Here is a 9,252-nt window from a genome sequence, read left to right as displayed (position 1 = left end):
TGCTTGTGGGCCTTAATCAACGAAGAACAAAAAGCCGTCACAAAGGGGGCAAGGGCAGGATAACTGGCAGCAAAGTGGTAGAGTTCACGCGTGGCTTCCATAATACTATAAAATCACAAAAGTAAGCACGTGATTTTGTTTAACAGCAAATAGGTGTAAAACTTCAATATCCGATGTTTTTTATAGACAAGGCATTAAAAATGGCCAAGGGTACTTTTTATTCAAATAGGGTTAGAGAACCTTTTTCATGCCATAATATGTTAGTTTTACCATACCACAAGAATTTTTATGATTTGCCTAAGGTACTTCGATTTTTTAATGTAAAATTAGTTTTTAAAAGCTCAAATACGGTTTGTAATATACTGATAAAGAACTCCCCATTTTCATCTACCTGCTGCCTTTATACAATTCCTTGTCAGGGGTGTGATAAGAAATATATCGGCCAAACTGGGAAAGATTTGTCTACAAGATTAAATCAACATAAATATTCAGTTAGAACAGGACAGACTTCTAGTGCCCTTTTTATTCACCTTAGTAATGTTAACCATGCGATTGATTAGACAGAGGCAAAAGAGATTTTATTTTGTAATGATTATATTAGTAGGAATATAATTGAATCTGCTTTTATAAAGACTTATTGTGGAAAACTTTTAAATTTGAGCCCTGGTATGTACAAATTAGACAGTCTTATCATAGATAAAATAGTGAAGAGTTTTAACATTATTCTTTAATTTAGTGTATTTGTCAAGTTCCTTCTTATGTATTTCTTGTGAGTTTTTAACATTATCCTTAAAGTTTTTGTACTAGTCAAAAAAAAATTTTTTTTATTTATTTATTTATTTATTTATTATTTATTAGTATTTCATATTGACAATATTGTTCAATCAGTTATCTTTGTTTATTGGTGTTTTAAGTATGTTGTTAGTGCCGTTATTATTTGTTACTGTTCATAATTGTGAGTTCAGTTGTTTTATAAAAAAACTGGTTGGCATAGTCAGTGTTTTTCTCTTCTTTAAAGTAATTGGGTCATTGGGCAATTACTTTTTTTTTCTTTTGACCTTTGGGTTTGGGTGTTAAGCGGTTGGGTACTCTGGACGAATGCTGTTTTCTGTTTGTAATGGCCTTATTTTGTACATACATATATTAATTCTTTTCCTTTTTCCACTTTGCTTTTGTGAGAGCTTTCTTGCTCAATAGTTTTTACGTTTTGTATTACTTTGTGCCCCGAAGATGTGGTAAATACACGAAAGTACTTGGCACTCTGTCTTTTCATTTTTTTAAAAATTTTCCCTGTGGCTTTTGCTGTTAAACAAAATCACGTGCTTACTTTTGTGATTTTATAGATATATATATATATATATATATATATATATATATATATATATATATATAATATATGTATACATATACATATATATATATATATATATATATATATATATATATATATATATATATTTATTTATATATATATACATATGTGTGTGAGTGTGTGTAAGTGTGTGCGAACGCGCACATGTGTCGCATACAGAAAGAGAAGAAAACAGGTGTATTCTTTTGTATTAGTATTCACACAGAGATATGTACCGTACTTAACCGCAATATCTCTCTCTCTCTCTCTCTCTCTCGGCCGATCTAACTAAATGTAGTTTTAATGGATAAACATGAAATAAACAAACGGAAAGAATAAGCACTAACGAAAGGACAAATAGAAGAAAGCTGCCTTCGAATCTCTTTGAGGTTCTCGAACACAGACGAATAAACGGCGCTTGTTGATTGATAGATTTGTCTAACTCTTCATTTGAGTCCTTCCCATCGACCCTTATTACCGCCAGTGCTTTGAAGTCTCGCCGCAAGTGTTTGTTAGAAGGGCTGGTGTGAGGAAAGGTTTATGAGCTGGGCAAATAGGACTTCGCCTGCCATATTTGCTTACGTCAGCTAGTCTTCCAATTTGTGATGAATAATTCACGCATTTCCCTCATTAGTATGCATGACACCCATCAGTTATTCATTCTAGGTGTAATGTTGGCATCTATGCTCATTAGTAAGTAATGATCTGTTTACTTAGTGGGCGCGTTTAACATGATCAAGCATTTCTTTCCATATACAGTATTTTATCTCCAGTTATTGATGTATCTAGAACAGAAGGTATTAAATTCAAGAAATTGTTTGGTACTAAAAAAAATCAAGTGGTTTCATGAAGCATTAGGAAAAGTTCATTCTAACTTTTTATTTATTAATAAGTCACTGAAGAAGAATGCTATAATGATTATTTATCATTTTATGAAAGATCTTAATCCCCGTGTAGCCAAAAGAAATCAGTTTTCTACTGCCATTCTTCTCGCAGTGGCTTTTTCTTAGCATTACATGAGCGAGGGTTTTCTCTCTTCTATTGTAAAAGTAAATATATATATATATATATATATATATATATATATATATATATATATATATATATATATATATATATATATATATATATATATATATATATATATATATATATATATATATATATATATATATATATATATATATATATATATATATATATATATATATAGATATAGTATATATATACATACATATATATATATACTATATATATATATATATATATATATATATACTATATATATATACTATATTTCAGAGACTTCTGTCTCCCTCTTCAGGTAGATGAATGGGAAAAAGTTTACAGAAAAGGTGCTAATTATATCAATAGGTCCATCCACCGGCAAGCCAATTTTGGTCACCCCCCCGCTGATAATCTTCCTTTAATCTTCTTAAGCGTTGATTGAATGAAAATCTTGTCGATCGTATCTGAATCCCATGCTCCTTTTGAGATGTTCATTGCCTGCCTCTCTTTTATTAAGGCCGATTCCATCATTAAAGGAAGATTATCAGCGGGGGTGACCTAAATTGGCTTGCCTGTGGATGGACCTATTGGTATAATTACCACCTTTTCTGTAAACTTTTCTCATTCATCTACGTGAAGAGGGAGACAGAAGTCTCTGAAATATAGTACTTTTCTTTCTATATTTTGGTGTTTTTTATGGGCTCCTTTTATATATATGTATATATATATATATATATTATCAGATGTTAACGTAATTTTTCAGTTTTTAGTCAACCTTGTGATGCTGTTAACATTTAATATTAAGACATTTAGTATTTAAGTATTTATTTTTAAGGAAATTTGTATTGTATATATTACGAAAGTTAAGTTTTAGTGTGGTGATTTTGCGCCTCCTCCCCGCTCGTTAAAATTTTTGAATTACCATTTTAACACTCGTATCTTTTTGTTTACGTTTGGGTACGTGACTGGAGCTCTCGGTGAAGGAGGTGAGAAGAGACAGAACGAGTGTTTGGGCAGACAGTTCGGGCTTTCTACAGAGGCTGTCCCTTTTTTTGCTCTGCAGCTGCCGCACTTACTATATTTTATCCACGCTTTTGGAAGTATTGTGAGCCGTCCTTCGCAGGTACACATCTGGCCACCTGCGGTGTTGTGTACGCTGTACTTTGAGTGCTGTCCTTCGCAGGTACGCTTCTGGCCACCTGCGGTGTTGCGTCCTGCTTGTATTGCAGGTGATTTGTGCCACCTGCGGACTTATCTCACTGCCACCTCAGTGGAAGAGTTTTCCTGAGGTGTTAGAAGCATTTGCTTTTCCAGGACGCCTTGGTTATTGCAGCTGTGGGGGCCTTGATGCCCGTTAGAAGTCAAGTAGGGAGACAGATCCCAGGTAAGCGTTCTTTTTTGTATGGTCGTGCAGGACTTCTCGACTCCTCCTTCCTGGCGCTTCTGTACTCCCCTGTTAGCAGAGTTCTAAAATTGTTTGGATCACGGCGCCTACTGTAAGGCAAGACATTTTGTTATTAGTCCTGGATCACGGACTCCCCTTTTGAGTGTGAGGAGATATTTTTGTTATTATTATTTGTATATATATAGTTATATCTTATAATGAACTGTTGACAGTTGGAATTTGTTGCCCCTTTTGATTGTTTGGTTATATTTATTCTTATGATGTTAACAGCCTCGTGGCTTTTATATTTGTTTATATTATAAGTTTAGATTATAAACATAGGTAGGAGATTAAGTGTTTTCTCCCTGTTACTCTTCGCCTTCCTTCCCATCCTATTTAGTTATAGGTAATGGTTATTTTATTCATTTTGATCTGGCCAGTTATATTGCATATTTTGTTGTATTTGCATTCATGTGTTTCTCTATTATCTCTGTTTAGGGCTTAGTTTTAGTAGTTAGGAATCCTAAGGGATTATTTAAGGGCTAGAGGTTGTCCTTGGCAGTCACAAGGTTGACTTTGATTATTTTTCTTTGTTAATAAATATTGTTGAGTTTTTCTGAGTGTTTTCGTCTCCATTGACCATCTTTTGCTGGATACTCTGTAACAACACTGAGTGTACATCCTTTAGTGCAGACAAACCTGCACCACGGCCCAACAAGGGTCGTAACAATTGGCGACCGTGACAGGATCGATGTACTCAGGGGTATCTGGTATTTTGGTCTGTGGAGCGACACTTGGGTGATCTCTTCAATATTTATTTTGTAGTATTGCCTTTCTCCCTGAGTTATTAATTTTTGGCCAAGATGGAAGAGTTTAACTTTGACCCGGCTGAATTTTTGGGGTCTGCTGACTGCCTAAAGTACTTGCCTGTTTTAAATAGGAAACATTTAGTTGCTTGTGCACAGTGGTTGGGTATTCCGCTGAAGTCGGCGGGTACTAAGAGAGATATTTTGGAGGCTGTGAAGGGTAAGATTGCCCAGGATTTAGCTGAGGCCGAACATTTGGTGAGTGAAAGTGAAGTAGATAGTGATGGTGAAGGTAGTATTAATGATGATTTGGAAGAGGATAGGTTGAGCGTGAGAGCTGGTTTGACTTTATTCGAGGATCCTCCTCGTACAGGTATTATTTATGAAGGTCCCTCGAATACCTAGGCTAATGTGTCAAATAACCCATTTTTGCCCCCCCTTAATTCTTTGCCAGTCGAACCCCTGGCTTCTGTTCATACTTCGGGTGAATCTAAGGAGGAGGTAGAATATAAATTGATTTGTAAACGAATTGAATTAAAGAAAATAGAATTTGAGGAGAACGAGCGGGTAAGGCGTCACGAGTTAGAGATGGTGAAGTTGAATATAGAGATGGCTAGGTTACAGGGAGCCAATTTGGTCAGTTCCCCTAAAGGTATGTTTCAGGAACGGTTTAATTTAGGTGCAGCACTAAAGTTGGTGCCAGTCTTTGATGAAAACAATGTCCCTGAATTTTTCAAAGCCTTTGAGCGTGTTGCCGCCCGGTTGTCTTGGCCCTCTGAAATGTGGACTGTTTTAATACAATGTAGGCTGGTGGGCAAGGCTATCCGGGTGTACAATGCCTTGGAGGAGGGAATTGCCAGGGACTATCATAAGGTCAAAGCGCTGGTATTAAAATCCTATGATCTGGTTCCCGAGGCCTATCGCCTCAAATTTAGGAATTATAATAAACATCCTTCACAGTCTTATGTAGAATTCGCTCGGGTCAAGGAGGAACAATTTGACGACTGGCTGAAAAGCCGACAAGTGGTGTCTTTTGCAGCGTTGCGGGAATTGTTGCTCCTTGAAGAGTTCAAAAAGGCATGTAGCAAAGAGTTGAGGATCCATCTTGAGGAGGTCAAAGCTATGAAGTTGAGTAGCGCCGCTCAGTTGGCAGATGAATATGTGTTGACCCATCGCTCTGGTAATGGTAACTTTGGGTACAGGGTTTTAAATGATCCCTCTTCCCGTGCCCACAGTAGTGGAAGGAGGGGAGAACCACCTTCGTTGACTCCTAATATTCCCAAGATTAATAATGCTAATTCTTTTTCAGATGGTAGGAATGTTGGTAGAGTCTCAGGAGGGTCTCCTCCCCCTCGTGTCTTTGTTAACAGAGGTACATCTAATTCTGGCAATAATCAAAGGTACAATAATAATAATGGTAACAGAAGTAACTGGACGTAGAGTAACCTGTTTTTTGGTGTGACAAGCCAGTCATTTCCAGAACCAGTGCAATGCCCGTAGACGATATCTTGAGAGAAACGGCCAAAATCCAGTTTCGTTAATTTCTGACAGGTCCAGTTCTTGTGATAATAAAGTGGAAAAATCTGTAGTTAGTAGTAAGGTAGAAAATAGTAGTAGTGACACTTCTAATAAAAAACAGTTGTGACTCAATTTTGACAAATATGTATGGCCAGGTAAAATTGTTCTTGGATCTAAGATTATCAAAGTAAAAGTTCTGAGGGACAACTGGTTCAGCTCGGTCTCTTGTGTTGAGGGATACCTTAAAAGGTTGTAAAGAGTATTCAGGGAATTATGTTGTTCTGGGAGGGTTCCCGAACACTGTTGTTTCTGCTCCGTTGGTGGATGTCAGGTTGTCTTTTCCTGGATGTGATAAGGTTACCGAGTTGGCCGTTGTTGATAGTCTCCCCATTCCTGGGATTGACGGTATTTTGGGCAATGATATGGTCAATAGTGAGGGTCAGGAATTATTTCCCATATTGTCCATTAATGCATGTCCCATAGCCATAACAACCCGTGCCGCAGCAAGAGCTGCTGATCTACTTGTTGTAGATGATGATTTAATGCTTAGTAGTTTAGAAGTAGATGTAGAAAGGCCCGGGTCAGTAGATAGTGGTAGTAATAGTATTATTATTAATGATTTGAAACCTGATTGGGACAGATTGGCTTTTATTGAAGCCCAGAAAAAAGAATTTGACTTTGAATTGGGAGACATTAATGATTTGACTAAACTCGGTTGGTATAGCCAAGGGTCTACTTTACAGGTTTAGTCGTCCTTCGACAGATGATCTGGGCAAGACTTCTCAGATTGCACAAATTGTGGTTCCGTCCCAGTTCCGTGAATCGGTAATGAATCTTGCTCACAACAATTTTCTTTCAGGCCATTTTGGGGTATGGAAAACTTTCCAAAAATTAGCAAGGTATTTTTGGTGGCCTGGGATGAAATCTTCTGTGAAGCATTATGTGAAGGAATGTGAGGTATGTCAGGTTATGGGAAAACCAAATCAAATAATTCCCAAAGCTCCTTTACATCCTATCCCTGCCATTGGTGAACCATTCTCGGAATTGGTGATAGATGTCGTTGGTCCTTTACCTAAAACCAAGTCTGGTTATGTTTATTTATTAACTATTATGGATAGAGCCTCTAGATTCCCGAAGCATTCCCTATGAGACGTATTACATCTAAAGTTGTTTTTTGAAAAATTAATGGAATTTCTTTTCCAGGTATGGTCTCCCTCGTGTTATTCAGACAGATTGTGGTACAAATTTCACGAGTAAGGTATTTAGAGGTAAATGTGCTGAACTGCCATTCAGAACATTACCAGCGCACCTTATCACCCGGAGAGTCAAGGAGAGGTTTCACCAGACCCTTAAATCGATTTTGAAAAAACATTGTTACGAACAAGGTAGTGAGTGGGATAAAGCACTTCCCTTTGCCCTCTTTGCTCTTAGGAATCATCCAAATTCTTCCACTGGTGTAGCTCCCTTCGAATTGGTATTCGGTCATAAAGTTCGTGGTCCTCTAGAAATTTTTAGCGAAGTGCTACAGTCCGGTCGAAGGGGAGAGATTAAAGTTGGAGAATTTGTAGAGGATTTGAAAAAGAGGTTGTTCAGTGCTTGGAATTTTGCACGGGAAAATCTGAGTTATTCGCAAGCTGTGATGAAGGATAATTTTGACAGAAAAGCTAAAGCTCGTTCTTTTGAACCTGGAGAATTGGTTTTGGTTTTGAGTATGGACCCAGACAATTTTTCTTGAACCAAGGTATAAGGGTCCCTGGAAGGTATTGAGGAAGTTGTCCGAGGTCAATTATGAAATTGAAGCTCCAGGCTCAAGTAGAAAGTGTAGAATTTATCATATAAACAGACTGAAGCCATATCATTGTAAAAGTGTTGATCCTTTAGCAATTGTGTATGACCGATATCGGTAGTAGTAGATGTTCCTCCTGAAGAATCTGATGACTTATTGTATCAAGTTCCTTCCGATGCTTTGTTTGAAATTTGCAAAATTAGGAATCTTGCAGGAAGGTTTGGAACATTTGGATGTTAATCAAAGAAAAGATGTACTTAATTTAATTTATTCCTTTACAGATTTATTTAAGGATTCTCCAGGTAGAACTAATCTTCTTCAGCATGATGTTGATGTGGGAAGTGCTCCTCCGGTTAAGCAAAGTCCTTATCGGTTGAATCCCGTGAAAAGGGATATAGTCAGTAAGGAGATTGATTATATGTTGGAGCACGACCTCATTCAGCCTTCTGTTAGTTCCCCTGGAGTCTCCTATAGTTCTTGTTAAAAAGGCAGACGGTAAGTTCCGCAGTGTGTGGACTATAGGAAAGTAAACGTCCATACAAAGAATGATTCTTTTCCTTTGCCTCGTATTGATGATTGCCTCGATCAGATAGGATCTGCCAATTTTATTACAAAGTTGGATTTACTGAAAGGCTATTGGCAGGTTCCGTTGTCTGATCGAGCCCGTGAAATCTCTGCATTTGTCACCCCCTTTGGTTTGTATGAATGCAAGGTTATGCCATTCGGGATGAAAAATGCAGCATGCACTTTTCAGAGGCTGATGAATAGGGTTATTTGTGGTTTAGAAGGAACAGAGATTTATATTGATGATTTGGTAGTGTATAGCAATGACTGGCATACGCATTTGGTAAGGTTGCGTAAAGTATTTGAGGCTCTTAGGTCTGCTGGTTTGGTTATAAATTTAGCCAAGTGTGAATTTGGTAAGACTAAGGTTTGTTATTTGGGTCACGAGGTTGGTTTGGGTCAGGTGGCTCCGAAACAAGCTAACCTCGAGGCTATTATTAATTTGAAAAGCCCAAGTAATGTCAGAGAGGTGAGAAGGGTTCTAGGTATGATTGGCTACTACAGAAAGTACGTTAGAAATTTCTCGGACCTTGCTCATCCTCTTACAAAACTCCTAGAAAAAGGTCAGAAATTCTTTGGTCGCAGCAGTGTGAGGAAGCCTTTAATAAGCTTAAATCTGTGTTGTTGACTAACCCATTTTAATTTCCCCAGATTTGAAAGACCATTTATCATTGCTGTGGATGCCAGTGATGTAGGAATTGGTGGTGTCCTCTTTCAAAGAATGAGGAAGGTGAAGTTCACCCAGTATCTTATTTCAGTCGTAAATTATTGGCGGCAGAAAGAAGATACTCACAATTGAAAAGAGCCCTTGCTTTGGTCCGTACCCTTATGCACT

Source organism: Macrobrachium nipponense, chromosome 4 (assembly GCF_015104395.2).
Source record: "Macrobrachium nipponense isolate FS-2020 chromosome 4, ASM1510439v2, whole genome shotgun sequence".
NCBI classification, from domain to species: domain Eukaryota; kingdom Metazoa; phylum Arthropoda; class Malacostraca; order Decapoda; family Palaemonidae; genus Macrobrachium; species Macrobrachium nipponense.
This window is presented reverse-complemented; position numbering follows the sequence as displayed.